The sequence below is a fragment of the Canis lupus genome, chromosome 1 (genome assembly GCF_048164855.1).
Source record: "Canis lupus baileyi chromosome 1, mCanLup2.hap1, whole genome shotgun sequence".
Taxonomy (NCBI): domain Eukaryota; kingdom Metazoa; phylum Chordata; class Mammalia; order Carnivora; family Canidae; genus Canis; species Canis lupus.
Genome location: NC_132838.1, coordinates 72,262,194 through 72,278,812, shown reverse-complemented (window position 1 = coordinate 72,278,812; position 16,619 = coordinate 72,262,194). Strand labels below are relative to the sequence as shown.

At 47.6% G+C, this 16,619-nt stretch overlaps 1 long non-coding RNA gene and 1 pseudogene across 3 annotated transcripts in view; both read left to right on the top strand.

The window, feature by feature from the left end:
- Nucleotides 1-4,863: 4,863 nt before the first annotated feature.
- Nucleotides 4,864-7,866, top strand: LOC140605655 (metal transporter CNNM3 pseudogene; annotated as a pseudogene).
- A 416-nt stretch (nt 7,867-8,282) lies between these two features.
- Nucleotides 8,283-16,619, top strand: part of LOC140638128 (uncharacterized) — a 28,600-nt gene continuing 20,263 nt past the window's right edge. The window contains exon 1 of one of the 3 annotated variants that reach the window (XR_012035320.1): nt 8,283-12,212. This is a non-coding gene — a long non-coding RNA (uncharacterized lncRNA). The remainder of the gene's footprint in view (nt 12,213-16,619) is intronic. The other 2 variants (XR_012035313.1, XR_012035312.1) reach the window with 2 other exon arrangements.

The window sequence follows — 16,619 nt, the reverse complement described above, 5'->3', positions numbered from 1 at the left end:
TTAGCTATTTGGATGTCTTCTTTGGAGAAACGTCTGTTCAAGTCCTTAACCCATTTTAAATTTATTTTTTATTTATTTTTAAAAGGATTTTATTTATTTATTTATTTGTTTGTTTGTTTATTTATTTATTTATTTAAATTTTTAAAATTTATTTGAGAGAATAGGGGAAAGGGGCAGAAGGAGAAGCAGACTTCCTGCTGAGCAGGGAGCCCGATGCAGGACTCAAATCCAGGACCCTGGGATCGTGTCCTGAGCTAAAGGCAGACACTTAACTGATTGAGCCACCCAGGCGCCCCTTGCCCATTTTTTAATGGGGTTATTAGAGTTTTTGTTTTTGAGTTATAGTTATGTATTTTGGAACTAAACCTCTTGTTGGATACATAATATGCAAATATTTCCTCCCATTCTGTAGGCTGCTTTTTTACTCCTTTAATTATTTCTTTTTTGTGCAGACATGTTTTAGTTTGATGTGGACTCACTTGTTTATTTCTGATTTTGTTGCCTGTGCTTTTGTCTTTTATCCATGAGATCATTGCCAAGGCCAATGTCATGAGCTTTCCCCTAGATGTCACTTTCAGGTTCAGACCTCAATTCCAGAGATGCTGTGACCTTGAGGTGCCATTTAAGGTGAAGGTGGTCAGTGGGATTTGAATCCCTTTGCTCCCTGCCCTAGGGACAGAAAACTGGCCTGAGTGGGGGGTCAGAGCTTGTGCCATAAAAATGACCAGAAGTAAGAAGGGTGCCTAAACCAGAAATGCAAAAGGGCTGAGGTAGGGTGAAACACCAGTATGCCAGAAAAGTCCAGGGGTCCCCAAATAGAAGGGGTAGGCTAAGCAAGGGGCCCTGGCCACCCAAGTTTAGGGTGGGTGGCCAAGGCAGGGCTTAGAGAGCCAAGCTGCTGTGCTAGAAGGCTCTGGGCTCAGGAGAAAAGGTGGGGGCCTCCAGTTCAGGTAAAGTTCCTGGGCCAGTAGTGATTCCATTTATGAATGTCTGATGGTGAATATCCACCTAGTGACTTATGCAAGTCTGCTATAGTTAATGTAGCCTTGACTTACAGAATTTTTGATGTTTAGAAGCTAGTATCATCTGCTTTGAAGTTACTTTAGCAAGGCTGTTGTGGGCACTCTCTAGATTTTTCAGAAGACTTTGATGTCATTCCACACTTGCTTCATAAACTGCCTGATACAGGAAGTCTCTGTTTTTCTGCCGAGGAAACTGATGTATAGAAGTTAGATCACTTGCTCAAGTCTCCGCAGCTGCCCAAGTTGGGGCTCTCCTTTCTCAAGGAAATAAGCATGACATTAATGCACAGTGATCCTATAGATACAGCTTATTACTTACAGACACAGCTATTCACAAAAAGACTGGGTTGACCAGAGGCTCTGTGGTCACAATGACTGGCCAAATCTGTTGTCAGGGACCCTCCCTCAGGGGCTCACCACAGCCCTCTCCTCAGGTGTAGGTGGCATCCTCCATCAGCTGCCAGGTGCTGAGATGCTGCTCTGGTTGTGAGGACTGTATGGCGGTGGCGGAGGCGATTGACTCTTGGTAGCTGAGCATAAAGCAAAGGATCCAGTGGAGACCATGAGGTTCTCTACTTCTGAAAATGAGAATAATGCCTAACTCGCATTAAATGTGAATATTAGAAAACATAATGCTATAAAGTCAATTTAGAAACTGAAAATGCTGCACAACTACAAGGCAATATCATAATAACTATTTTTGTTGTCAGTGTTAACAATAACACTAGTATTTATTGAGCTCATGTTATATGCCAGGCATTGAGCACAAGGTACACATGATGATCTTATTTAATCCACAGAATCACCTTGTGATATGGGTGTTTTTATCCCCATTTTTTTTATCCCCATTTTTATAGATGATGACACAGAGGCAGGGTTAAGTGACTTGTCCAAGGTCAAAGCTGGTAAATTATAGAGCTGGGCCTGAAACTCAATTCTGCTTAACTCTGAACCTTGTTCTCCTAGCTTATCTAAAAATGAGTATTTTGTATGGTTTCCAGATCTTTCATTTTTCAGGTTGTCTTCATTGGATGCTTTTTTGATATACATTTTAAAAATTCATCGCGTATAACAAAAAATACTCCAAATATGGCCTTGACCATCAAAAGAGTACTATGGGATCATGACCTCCTTTGTTTGAGACATTAGGCTTTCATTAATACATCCCAACATTTTATTAGCTGTTTGAAAAAAATAGGTTGCACGAATACCTTATCTGGATCGAAGTCTCCTCAGTTCCCGAAGTCCTTTTCTCTTGAATTGTTGTTAAACTCGATCTCCTCTTCTCCAAACTTACACAAGTGAAACTGAATGTCAGTCTTCGATATGTTGCCTTGATTAAAGCTCTAGGCAGAGTGTGAACTCTTAAGGAATCATAAAATATTCTGCTGGGTGTTCTAAGCAAGATTCCTCAATGCTAAATATTATTAACTGGGTAAGTCATCTGAGTTTCCTTTTCAAGTTGCATTGCATCATAAGGGAACTGTTTTAAATAGACCACCCTGTACACAAACATTTTCATCTTAAAGCACTCAGGCACCACTTCTGTGTAGGAAGAGATTAGTTGTCCTCCCCACCTCACAGAGAAGACGACTTCACAGACAGCCCAAAGTGAGGGCTGCAGTGAGGTCCGGAGCTCCTGGTTCTCTTCCTGCTTCATTTCCAGAGGGCTAGATTGTATCTCCTCATAAAAGGGAAAATTTAGCAGGAGGAGAGAAAAGGGGCTGAGCGACCCAACCAGTTTTCCAGCGAATTAAAAGCAGGTTGTTCATAAAGCAAAGGAGATTCTTTAAAATGGGGTTAGAAAAAGGAGGACAGATGGGGTAAGAAATTGAGTTAAAATATTTTAAATGCTACTTTTAACAAGACAGGGCAAAACCAGAATGAATTCCAAACAGTTTCCTGGAGGGAGAAAGATTGTGATCCTAGAATACGTATGATGATGAGGTGGAGAGAAACAAGGGTCTTGGCTTACAGAAAATGAGTGAGCTGGTTGATTTGCAGACAAGAACAATATGAATTTCACTGTTTGGAGGAGAGGGAAATTTCTTCTTAGGAAAACAAAACAAAGCAAATCTTTACCTCCCGGTGCATATTTTCCTTCTCTGCAGTGATGAAAGTGTTTGCACTAATTTTCCAAGGAGACCAGAAAATATGTATGGTCTGTTTTGTCTCCAGTGGCATCCTGGGTCACTGAGCACCGTCATTCAATGCGATTTGTTGATGGATAGATGGAAGAATCAAACCTTTCAGCATTTGGGAAAAAAATAACCAGAACCCAGCATCTATAGGAGCCCCCATTAAAAATAATTTGAAATGTTAAATCTAAAAGTTACAGAAAACGCCATGCCACAAGAGGAAGCACACTGTCACTGGGAGAAGATGAGCCAGATCCATTTTGTCTGTGTTGGATAAGATCATGTTTCTAGAAGCTGAGTGACAAAAACAGTGTTCCATGTGGTGTTTGAATGGACCAGATTCAGGAGCTCCATGTCAATTGTGTGCAGAAAGAAAGGCCCAAACTTCTAACCAGGGTTGCCCAGAGAACTGGTGGGGTGGAGGGGGGAGGGGCGGAGGAGGAGCAGAGGCTTGGAGGGGAAAATTCTCCACCAGCTCATTCCCAGATGAAAGCAGAAAGGGGACACATCCGGACACAACCTCCAGTTCCCAAGGGAACCAGAGGCAGCCTGAGCTTTCCCCTCAGCGCCTCTTGGGTCATTGAATGCAGTGGTCTCTTCCCTGTGGCTGGGACCCGGCATGGTGTGCCACACCTTGAAAGTCTTGTCTGGTTGCATCCATCCTTCACTGCAGGCCCCAACTGGCAACCTCTCTGAGCCAGGCCGAGCCCATTTCCCTGACCCTACATAAGATGTTCAGAGCAAAGTGGGTGAAGCCAGATGACGGAATGGGAACGAATGTTTCTTGAGTCCCTGCCACATGCCAGGCCTGTGCTAAATGCTTTCCAGCAATTCTCTCATTTATCCTCATTTTACACAGTAGGATATGAAAGCTCAGAGACAGTAAATAATTTGAAGAAGTCAGATGTCACATCAGTGGTATAACAGGATGGTAGCCTGCTTCTGAGTCACATCTTCAGGAACCCAGAGAATGGCTTTGGCCCAGAAAAACACCAGCCCTGAGCCTTAGGAAGTAAGCCAAAGCTTCAGCTATGATGTTTTCATTTCTACACTGAGAGGGATGATATTCTCAGGCCTAAAAACCTTAAGTGCCGATTCCTTTAGCATGAAAGGAGAGGCCAAAGTCTGAAATTCAGCTGTATCCCAGGGTGACATCCCAGGGAGCAGGCTCTGAGGGATTTGCATGGTGGAGTTCTGCTGGGGAGTCCTCTCAGGATCTACATCCATGGAGGGGATCCTCCAAGCAAGATTGGGTAGAGGGAGAAGCTGAGCAGCCAGGCAATCTCAACAAAGGCCTTAGCCAACCCCCAGACAGCTCTGGAGTGGAAAGGGTTCTCAGAGGGCTGAGCTTTCATACCTTGGGCCCAACAGTCATTGGATGCAAGGCATTCCAGGAAAGGGGCATGAATTTGGGAAAAGTGTCTCTTCTGAGCCAGAGGCAGATCATAGGAAAGTATTCCCTTAAGGGCTGTTGGCGGCCAACACTCAGTATAGCTGAGGGAAGCAGGGCTTTAGCTGAGGGAATGAATCATCACCTCAGGGTGGTGACTCTAGGTAACACATCCACTGCACAACTATATAAAAATACTGAAACCAACAGGCTGCAGATGAGACATGTGGAACAAGACCAATAAACGGGTATTTAAAGTATCCCTCAGTTGAGAGATACACGGTCTTCACATATTAATATTTCTAAAATCAGGATGCATCTTGCAATTCATGCCAAAGCAGGCTTGCCAATCATTGCAGCCCAGAGCAACCATGCCTGCCCCAAAGTTGTTAGTAAATTGATAACAGGTACTAGAATAGGTGATCTTAGAACTGAGGAAATACTGTATTTAGTGTATTGGCTCATGGAGGTACAGGGATCTTCCAGTCTGTAAAGTGCCTAGGGAGAGGGTGTGGGACCCAGGAAATTTAACAAAAATCCCCTACCCCTGGACAAGCAGAGCAGGACTGACTCCATTTTGTGCTGTACCCGCCTTGTGCTGACCTGCTTAGGGCACTGCCCCACCCTAGTCAAGACCAGGGCATACCCTAATCGGAAATCCGCTCAGTGATAGGCCAGTTCAAATGGATACTTTAGGGTAAAATGTAATTCAATCGGCCACCTGCTTGTGGACCGACATGACTGTGCAACTTTCTGCGTACCCCATTGGCCACTGGTCCCTATAAAGCTGCTATGCCTCTTGGTCTCAGGGTCCAAGTCCCTGCTCCCCAGTGTCGAGTTTACTTGGACCCAAGCTCGAGCTTGTAAGTAAACCGTCGTGTGTTTGCATCGGTGTCGGCTCCTTGGTGGTTTCTCGGATTCGCGATCTTGGGCACAACATTTGGGGGCTCCTCCGGGATCCGAGGGACCCCCAGGACCCTATCCGGAGGGTTTCACGCGTGGTGAGTGCACTCAACTTTTTCCACCTTTTGCGCGCATATTCTCTGAGAGCTCTAACCTGTAGGAATTCCAATCTGTATTAGGTCGGCATTGGCTTAGGTGGACGCGCTGGCGGGCCGTCGACCGGGGGTCTTGAGGAGTCGTCCCTTGCCCCTGCCTGGAGGACGGAGGTCCTCATCTGTAGGAGGACGGGGTCCTCGTCTATGAGGAGGGCCGGCTGCCAGCCCTTCGGGTTACTTTCTGTTTTGTCTCCGCGGCCGCCCTGGAAGGTTTGTCTGTTACCGTGTTCTTGTTACCTGTTTTGCGCGCTGGTCTGTGTTACTGTGTCTTTGTTAACTGTCATAACTATTTCCAGAAGGAGAGGGGGCAGCAGGCGATGGCGGCGGGGCGGCTCGTCTAGGCTGGTTGCCCGCGGCGCTGTGCCTGGGCATCGCCTCCGCCGAGGCAGCGTCGGGCCCGCAAGGGCTGGGCGTCTGTCTGGAGAAAGATGGAAATGCGGACGCGGGGTGGGCGCGTGGAGGAGAGGCGCGGGCCGCCGGAGGCCGCCTTCCGCCTGCGCCTCTTCCGCTCGGGCTTGGCCAACAGCTCCTGGTCCTGGGCGGCCCCGAGGGGGCGGGCTGCCCCGAGGGTGGGCGAGTGGCGCGGGCGAGTGGCGCGCGCTACTGCGCCTGCGCGCCGAGGCGCTGCTGGCCGTGCGCGTGGAGCCGGGCGGCGCGGCCGCGGAGGAGGCGGCGCCGCGCTGGGCGCTCGGCCTGGGGGCGGCGGGGCTGCTGGCGCTGGCGGCGCTGGCGGCGCTGGCGTGGGGCCTGCTGCTGAGCACGCTAGCGCTGGTGCCCGCCGAGGTGCAGGGGCTGCGCGAGAGCCGCACGGAGGCCGAGCGTGCAGAGGCGCGGCGCCTGGAGCCCGCGGGGTGCTGGGCCGGCTGCGCCCTGGGCGCGCTGTTGCTGCTGGCCAGCCTGGCGCAGGCGGTGCTGCTGTACCGCGCGGCCGGCCAGCACGCCGTGCCCGCTGTGCTGGGCAGCGCGGGGCTCGTGTTCCTCGTGGGCGAGGTGGTGCCGGCCGCCGTGAGTGGGCGCTGGCGCCGCGCGCGCTGCTGACCCTGCCGGTGGCGCTGCCCGTGGGCCAGCTGCTGGAGCTGGCGGCGCGGCCCGGGCGGCTGCCCGAGCGCGTGCTGGAGCTGGCCCGCGGCGGCGGCGACCTATAGCGACCTCAGCAAGGGCGTGCTGTGCTGTCAGACCGTGGAGGATGTGCTCACGCCGCTCGAGGACTGCTTCATGCTGGACTTCGGCGTCCTGGCCAGCATCATGCAGAGTGGCCACACGCGCATCCCGGTGTACGAGGGGGAGCGCTCCAACATCGTGGACATGCTGTACCTCAAGGACTTGGCCTTCGTGGATCCCGAGGACTGCACGCCGCTCAGCGCCATCACCCGCTTTTACAACCATCCGCTCCACTTCGTCTTCAACGACCCCAAGCTGGACGCCGTCCTGGAGGAGTTCAAATGAGGGAAGTCTCACCTGGCCATCGCGCAGAAGGTGAACGAGGGTGAAGGTGACCCCTTCTACGAGGTGCTGGGCCTCGTCACCCTGGAGGACGTCATTGAGGAGATCATCAAGTCTGAGATCCTGGATGAGTCTGAGGACTACCGAGATGCCACCGTCAGGAAGAAGCCTGCTCCTCTGAGTGTCCCCCTCCGGCGAAAAGAGGAATTCTCCTTATTCAAGGTGTCTGACGATGAATATAAAGTGAAAATCTCACCTCAGCTGCTCTTGGCCACCCAGCGCTTCCTGTCTCGAGAGATGGATGTATTCAGCCCCCTGCGAATCTCCCAGAAGGTCCTGCTGCACCTCCCAGCGTCAACCAGGAAGTGAGGTTTGACGAGAGCAACCATCTGGCTGCACACCATTACCTGTACCAGCGCAGCCAGCCGGTGGATTATTTCATTCTCATTCTGCAGGGCAGGGTTGAGGTGGAGATCGGGAAAGAGGGCCTGAAGTTCGAGAATGGAGCCTTCACCTACTACGGAGTGTCCACCTTGACAACGCCGTCCTGGGTTCACCAGTCCCCAGTGTCCTCGCTCCAGTCCTTCCACCACGACCTGCAGCCAGAGCCAGCTGATGGTTGCTTGGCTGCATACTGTCCTGACTACACCGTGAGGGCCCTCTCCGACCTGCAGTTCATCAAGGTCATGCTGCTGCAGTACCTCAATGCACTCCTGGCCACTTGAGCCCAGACCCAGTTGGGGGAGCAAGAGGGTGCCGGGGGATGGTTGGTGGTGGGCTTTCTACTTTGCCTTTTTCTCCTTATGCCCCCTTAGTGAGGGGTGGGAGCTCTGGTGGCAACTCCAGGGTGGGGAGATAAGCCCTGGAGTCGGAAGAGCTGGGTTTGCTTCCCCGCCTAGCCACCAGCTGGCCGAGTGACCTTAGGCAAATCACTCTGTAATTTGCGCCTCAGTTTCCTACTCTGCCTATCAATGTTTGTGAAGTATAAAGCATTGGTATGTACGTAAGGGATGATTATTGTTTGCAAAGGGGTTTTTTTTTTTTTTGAGTTGTATGAAAAGTTAGCAATTGCCCAGTTCTTGGATTTTGAACCTGGGAACCTTGGATTGAAGTTGGAGATCCCCCTAAACTCCTTGAAATTGTATGCAGAAATAGTGGGAGTGTGAATTTTTGGGGAATGAGGATCCATCACCAGCAAGTTTTTTTTTTTTTTTTTTCCAGCAAGTTTTCAAAGGGGGCTGTGACCCAGAACAGTTAACTATGATTCTTTTACTAAGATTGCCAAAATGCTTCTTTGATAATTGTCAGCTGCTTTTCTCAAATTCCATACCATTGTCCAGCAAACACTATAGAAATGTTTGAACAGTTGGATTTCAAACACTTTCATTTTCTGGGGTGGTGCTTACCAATGGTACAGCTCTAAGCAAGTGAACATAAACACATGTAAGTGTATTTTGCCTGGTTAGGAGTTTATCTGTTTTGCTATTCCATACAAATGTCTGAGAGGCAACAGTGTCTGATGAAAGCAAATTGTTTGGAAACCATGCCTTTCTCCTTGGCTTTGCTATGCCGTAATCCCTTGTTTTCCATACTTGGAATCCTACTTCCATCCATATTGTTGGACTATCTGACGTGAAGCTACGAGAGCTATGGCCTAGCCCCCTTTCCGCAGGCCGATTGCCCCCTGCAGACTGATCTGTGGAGTGCAGGGCTCCTGGGGCCGGGTATATGGGAGCACGTAAGCACTTGGCAGTCTGTTTGCCCCGACCCCATGTTCCCTGTGGCAGCGGAACCCACAGGCTTCAGGAAGAGCAGTTGCACTTGCTGGCTTTGCTGATGCAAACGACCCTTCTTTCGTGTATCTGGTATCCCCATTCCGTTCCTGTACATGACATGCCTCTTCTGAATTTGGTGTCCTGGCCTCTTTAGCAGCCTGCTCCCTTTGTGCTGGCCTGATCAAGGCATTTCTGATGTCCTTCTTCAAAAAGTGGAACGTTGAAGCCAAATCTCGTGCAGTTTGAATGTTGAGATTCCCAAAAGGAAGCGATGCAGAGAGTAGTTTTCTCCAACTTCGGCTCTCAAGGCCTCCTGGGAGAGCTTCTCACAGAACCACGTTGCCTCCAGCCGTTCCTCCGTGCTTCTGATTAGCTTCAGAGCCTGGGCAAGGTATGAACGTGTGACCATCTTGCAAGAAGGGAACCGAGGATCGCAAACACCTAATTTTCTTCAGGCCACACCGCCAGTTGGCGGCAGGGCTGGGCATGGCTCGGCAGGGGTACGCCACGCTCCCTGAGGTCTCCTAGAATGATGAGGAAGACTCACGTCGCCTACTGTGGTGCCCCCAAGTACAGGATGGCCGAAGGCCCTGTGGATTGCCTGTGACACGTTTCTCTTCGGGGGCCAGGTGTACAACTAGGCCCGGTGCCGCGGTGCTGGCAACTGAGGGTCTGAAAGGACTTTGCTTAGGCCACAGGATAAAGAAGTGTCAGACGTCTGAGTGGAACCTGGAGAGCTGGGACCCAGAACCCAAGCTCCTGGGCGGGATGGAGTGGAGGTTTCCCAGCACGCAGAGGTGCTGCCTGGTCCGTGTCCTCCCAGGCGGAGCGGCGTCTTGTCCGAGGTCACTCTGAGGCCACAGCAGTGCACTGCTTTGTTGTCTCCTCTCAGAAAGGACGTGACGGACCCGGAGGTTGCGGGCAGGTAGAGGCCTCGTTATTGAAGGTCTCGTGGGTCAGTCGCATGCCCGGAAGCCAGCTTCTGAATGAATGTTGAAAGCAGCAGCTCCTCCACGTTGGCATCTGGCCTGAGACTGCCACGGCTGAAAGCAGAAGTTGGGGACTTGCACGCTCCCCTCCTGTGAAGTGAGGGGACATACGGTCTTGCCAGAGGACGTGGCCACAAGCGGTGCTGCAGCCATTGGCCCTTTGCTCAACGAGGTGATGTCGATGGGCTGAGGTGCAGCAAGCTGGGGCAGAGAGCCTGTGCCGGCCATTGCCGGCCTCCCAGGGGGTTTTGCCAAGCTCAGGAGGCAAGGGGACGGGACAGTGTTTCCCTTTGCCTTGGGCCGCTTGCCAGGAGCTTCAGGGCCTCTGCCGGCCCGCAGGGCCAGCCCAGCAGTAAACTCATCGCAGACGCAGTGCGTGAGTGGTCTTCAAACCTCTGCAAGAGGAGAGGCTCTCTGGGAAGGCCAGCCTGGTGTCCCAAGATGGCTGTGTTCGGACGCCTGCTGCCAGGCAGGCACTGCAGAGAGGCTCCGTTACCACCGCCAGCACCCCGCCCCCCTTCCGGAGGAAGCCGCGGGAACTCAGAGCTGTGGGGCTTTGTCCTTGCTGCACCTTCTTGGCTGCTCCAGAGGCTCGCGCGTTTGCCTGGCCAAAGGGTGCTCTTTGGTCACAGCATCCCGAGGGTGGATTCCTTGCTCCTGACCGGACCTGTGGACATGGCTGTGCTTCCAGGGGAGTCCCATGGAGTCACTCGGCACCTCGTTCTATCGAGATTGATACGTGGACGACGTGTGCGGCATGGCTCGTACCCAGCTCCACTGTGGCCGCTTGAAGCCTTAAGTACACAGCGAGGGCCTGCTCTCCTTGCTCTCGAGGTTCACGATCTTTTGCAGCACGTTCTTGGAATCCGAATTCCATTTTAGTAATTGGCGTGCTGTCCTTGGATTTGGTGCCTCAGACTCTTTTGCTTTCCTGTGTGTGGAATCCTAATTCCATTGATATTGTTGAAATCTCTCATGAGCCCCGCTCCCTGCCCTCTTCGTACTCAGGCTTTTTCCTGGCCCCAGCCTGATCTGTGGCCCGTTCTAGTGCCCCTGCAGATTCGCGAGGGTCCTGCTGACCAGCCATCCCACCAGGGATAATGTAAGAAGACGAGTGTACCTACGTTCAGGACATGTCTTCTTATCCCCAGGTTCGCTGTGGCTGATGAAACCAAGGTACTGGGAAAGCTCATACGGTCTCCTTGGCTTTGGTGCTCCAGAGTCCTTTGTTTTCTTCTGTTTGAAAAACTAATTCCATTGATATTGTTGAGCTGAAACTATTGTTGCAACAAAGGCCCAATTTTTTCCTCAGTGTGCATTTCATTTCTTCAGTTAAGGCCTTCAGAGACATGGTAAATTTGGACCAGGGGATTTTTAGTTACCAACACTGAAGAAACCCTAAGGTTTAAGAACAGACTCTCCATAACCCATGAGCAGGTGTGGCCTAAGCTGAGGGCCCTCTATGAGACTGGGCCACTCCCGGACCCCCATCGATATCGGCCAGGTGACTGGGTATACGGGCACAGATACCAACACTGGACACTTCAACCTCGCTGGAAGGGACCCTACATCGTGATCCTGAACCACTCCCACCGCTCTCAAGGTTTACGGGGATTACTCCCTGGGTCCACTACACCCACGTCCAGCCAGCTGACCCACACGCCATTCTCAAGGACTTTGTTCCAGAATGGAAAAGCCAACTGGACAAGGACAATCCCCTAAAAGCTAAGACTGCGCCGTTCTCACTTATTTCCCACCTCCAAGACTCCCTAGTCTGAGGTTGTCCTTCAAAATAGAAGGGGATTAGACTTAGTCTTCTTACAACAAAGGGTGGGGGTGGAGGGGTTATGTGCTGCCTTAAGCGTAGGATGTTGCTTTTTTGCTGGAATGTAAATGAGAGCGAGAAAAGCAACAAAGTTGGTTACAATCCTGGTTTAATCATTCCCCCTGGCTCACTCTGAGAGCAACCTGGACCCATGATTGGGTCCTGCATAGGATCCTCTGAAAAAGGGGGGAATGTGGGGCCCAGGAAATTTAACAAAAATCCCCTACCCCTGGACAAGCAGAGACCATGCCCAGGGCATACCCTAATCGGAAATCCGCTCAGTGATAGGCCAGTTCAAATGGATACTTTAGGGTAAAATGTAATTCAATCGGCCACCTGCTTGTGGACCCACATGACTGTGCAACTTTCTGCGTATCCCATTGGCCACTGGTCCCTATAAAGCTGCTATGCCTTTTGGTTTCAGGGTCCAAGTCCCTGCTCCACTGTGTCAGGTATACTTGGACCCAAGCTCGAGCTTGTAAATAAACCCTCGTGTGTTTGCTTTGGTGTCGGCTCCTCGGATTCGCAATCTTGGGCATGACAAGGGAATCTGCATTGCTCACAACAGGTTGGTAAGTGCTCTCATTTCTTCTTTGCTGCTGAGCTGCTTTCAGTGTGTTTCTTTGTTTGTTTATGTGGTTTTAGTTTGAACCTCTGAAACAAGTAAATAAATCTGTAAAGGTTAAATTGCAGTGTCTGCTACATGACCTCTTGAAATTAATAAACTACCTTAGTAAATGGCTTCAGATTTTTTTCAAATTACTCTAAAAATCTCCCTAGAAGGTTGAACTTTGTTGTTAGAAAAGGCTAAAGTCCACAACAATTTTTATAGATAAGTAGCATTCAGTAATTCATGCCAAAGTATAGTGTTTTCTGCTTTCTTCAAGCTCCATTTCTTTCTTTCTTTCTTTTTTTTTAAGATTTTATTTATTTATTCATGAGAAACACAGAGAGGAGAGAGAGAGAGGCAGACACACCAGGCAGAGGGAGAAGCAGGCTCCATGCAGGGAGCCCGACATGGGACTTGATCCCGGCTCTCCAGGATCAGGCCCTGGGCTGAAGGCGGCACTAAGCCGCCAAGCCACCCGGGCTGCCTGCTCCATTTCTTTCTTAGGGACAACTACTTTCAACTTTTTAAGCATTTTTTTCTGAAATTTACATGCCCATAATTCTAATTCTATTACATGTAACCTGATCTCTTTTCATTCACCTGTTTTATCTACTCACTTGATATTACTGTAGAGGATCCATCTTGTCAGCCTTCCCTCCAATATAATTATGTCACAAATTTTAGAGTTGGTTACTATTATTCTCAGCTGGGTGTTATATAATAGTTTGATCACTGTACCTTCCTTACTTTTCCATTTTGAAGTTAATGATTGCCTTTCTTTTTCTTTTCCTTAGTTCTCTTTCCCACACCTTTGATTAACCTCTCACTACAACTTTCCACAGTCCTCAGGCTTCCTTGTGAAGGAATCTATCTGTTCCATTATTTACTTAGAAACTTCCCTCCCGCAGACCTCCATTCTCTCTCCATCTAGGTCTGTGGCATAACTATCATCCTGAGACTTCTTTTGTCATCCTTGGACTTGCCTTGCCTTTCTCTGGGATTCTATTATCTAGTTCCTAGATATTGTATCTTCTCAAGGGAGGAATGGAAAGGGGTGGGGCAAAGAACAGATAAACACACACACATATTTACATACATACACATACATATGTTACATATGTAACATACATAACATCATATGTTAAATTTATTGAGGTACCATTTATAGTCCATAAAAAGCACAGATCTTAATAGTATAGCTCAGGAGGGCTTGACAAACGAATATCCCTGAGTAAGATATATAAAGTTTCTATCCTCCAGAAAGTTCCCTTGTGCTGCTTAATCCCACTCCGCTTCCCCCACCCCCACTCTGTGCAATCAAAAGTCCATATATAACTGGACTCCCCAAAAACATGACTTCTAATAGCCTGCTGTTGATCAGAAGCCTTACTGATACCATAAACGATCAACACAAACCTGGGAGGACAAGCCAGACCAATCTCTGTCCAGTTGATTATAGTGGAGGGGGCATGAAATAGGTACTTTATTTTTTCATTTTTAAAAATAGACTCTAATTTTTTAGATCAGTTTTAGGATCACAGCAAAATTGAGCAGAAGGTATGGAGATTTCTTATGTACTCCTTGCCTTACCTGTGGAGCCAATCTCCGCATAAACAACATCCCCCACCAGAGTGGTACATTTGTTACAATTGATGAACCTACATAGAAATATACTTTGAAAAAAAAAAAAAGAAAGAAATATACTTTGAGTTTGGATTTGCTTCCCTAGACCTCATGTTTCTTCCAGCAACTGGATTCATGGACTTATTGAATATCTTATGTATCTTTGTGTTTTTAATAAAGAAGCTCACTCCATAGAGAGAAGCAAGGCAGTGGAAAAATGAAAATAGGTTTCATTTCCCACATATGCATTTGACTTTGAAACAAAGTAACCAATTAAAGATTAGGTGTGTTGCCAAAAATGTGTGAAATTGGCATGTTGTCTTATGGGATATATTATAGACTTGGAGTCTATGACCAATACTGTGGTTTCTCCCATTGCCAGAATTCGTGAGTTGAAGAGGGCATGACACTTCTCATTATTCTATTTATCATCCACTTAAAATTTTTTTCCTTATTGCCACTTGCAAATTTTGTTTATTGGTGCTGTTATTTTAGAGTCTATTGATTTAGAATCTTCATATTCAAGAAAGAAATGTTCTCATTAGGCACACAACCACTGAATTGGAAGATGACTTTCATCTTGATCATTTGAGGCTCCTCACACCACTAAGTAAATCAAGAAAAAATTGGACTAAGCATTGGTTAGGATGATTTATTCTGATTATCCTGGAGACTAGAATTCACATCGCGTATCGGGAACAGGGAGGAGTATGGGTGAAACTCAGAGGACCCACCTACTGGTTTGACCATGTGTTGTTGTTTTTAGATTTTATTTATTTATTCATGAGACACACACACATACACACACACACACACAGAGGCAGAGACACAGGCAGAGGGAGAAGTAGGCTCCATGCAGGCAGCCTGACATGGGACTTGATCCTGGGTCACCACGATCTCGCCCTGAGCTGAAGGCAGTGCTAAACTGCCCTGCCACCCGGGCTGCCCGGTTTGACTATGTTCAATCGTAAAAATCAGTGGAAGACCATAGCAACCCTGTGCAGAGAGACAAAGGGCTCATATTTCTGCTTATAAAGATTTGAACCAGTCCACTGGATAAATAACCCTGAAAAGTAAGCCGCCAATTAAAAGGGAACACAGAACGAGTAGTGGAATGAGAGTGAATCCATCAGCCCCAGTTAAAATTTTATAATCAGTTTCAGACAGGACTATCATAGCACCAATCTCCTCTTTTAGCCTGAACTGGCATCACTTTAACCAATATAAACATAAAAACTTAATATCAATTTCTGTGTATTTCATTCCAGTCCACTCCATTGTAAAAGCCACATGACATTCTTTTTGAGGTATACCGTTCTCTCCAGACTTTACTATTAACTATTAGGGCACGTGAAGCTATTATAGAACCTTGCACCCTTTGGTTTCTAGGAGTTCTGTTATCCAGCTTAATGGGTCTTCTAGATTCCAACTTATTTATCTACATGGAATAGGAGACTCTAAAACATGACAAACATATCACACACATAAAAATGATTCAAACAAAACTTGTAGAAGTAAAAAATGCTTTAATAAAATCAACAAATAAAAGATTTGTTTAGTAATAGAACACAGAATCCATGAACTACAATATAAAACAAAAAAATTCTCCAGGATGTAACAGAGAAACAAAAAGAAAATGGCAAATATAGAAAAGAAGGTAAGAGTTATGATGTATTGAGAAAAATCTAACATGCATTTGATTTCCAAAAGAGGAAAAAGGAAACATAGCAAAAGCAGTATTTGAAAAGATAATGGATAGGAATTTTCTAGAACTGTCTAAAGACAGGATTCATATATTTGAGAGGTACACTGAACCTCAAGCATGTTGTATTCATTTTCTGTGGCTGCTGAACAAATTATCACAAACATAGTAGTTTAAAACAACAGAAATTTATTATCTCACAATTCTGGAGACCAGAAGTTTGAAATCAAGATGTCAAGTGAGGCTGTACTCTGTCTGGGAGCTCTGGGGGAGAATCTATTTCTTGCCTCTTAAGCTTTTATGGCTCCCACCATTCCTTGGTTTCTTTGGTTTATGGACACATCACTCCAATCTCTGTCTCTACAGAGATTGGCTCCTCTGTTGTGTGTATGTCAAATCTCCCTTTGCCTTTCTCTCATGAGAAAATTTGCTGTGGCATTTAGGGCCCATCTAATAATCCAGGGCAATATTCTCATCTCAAGATCCTTCATTTAACTACATATGCAAACATTATTTTTTCCAAATAAAGTAACATGATACATTCCAGAGATTAAGACATGGACATATTTTCCGGGAGATTTTCAGCCTACCACACAGTTTAAATAATAAAGACGATTTCTTTTCAATGGATTAGTAGTTAGACTGAAAGCTCATCAGCAAAAAAGAAAGGCAGAATTCAGAGGAATGATACTTTGGAAGCGCTGAAAGAAGGTAACTGTTGCCTAGAATTCAATATGTAGGAAAACTATCTTCGATAAAGGAGGAAGACATAAAAACATTCTTAGAGAAAAGAGTTGAGAAATTTTATAACCAACTCACACTTACTAACTTTAATTCTAAGGGCTATACTTCAGGCAATTCAGGAAATTGATCCTAGATGGTAGGTCTAAAATACAAGAAAGGGGCACCTGGGTGGCTCAGTGGTTGAGCATCAGCCTTTGGCTCAGATTTGATCTTGGGGTCCTGGGATCAAGTCCTGCATCCGGCTCCCTCCTGGAAGTCTGCTTCTCCCTCTGCCTATGTCTCTGCCTCTCTCTCTCTGTG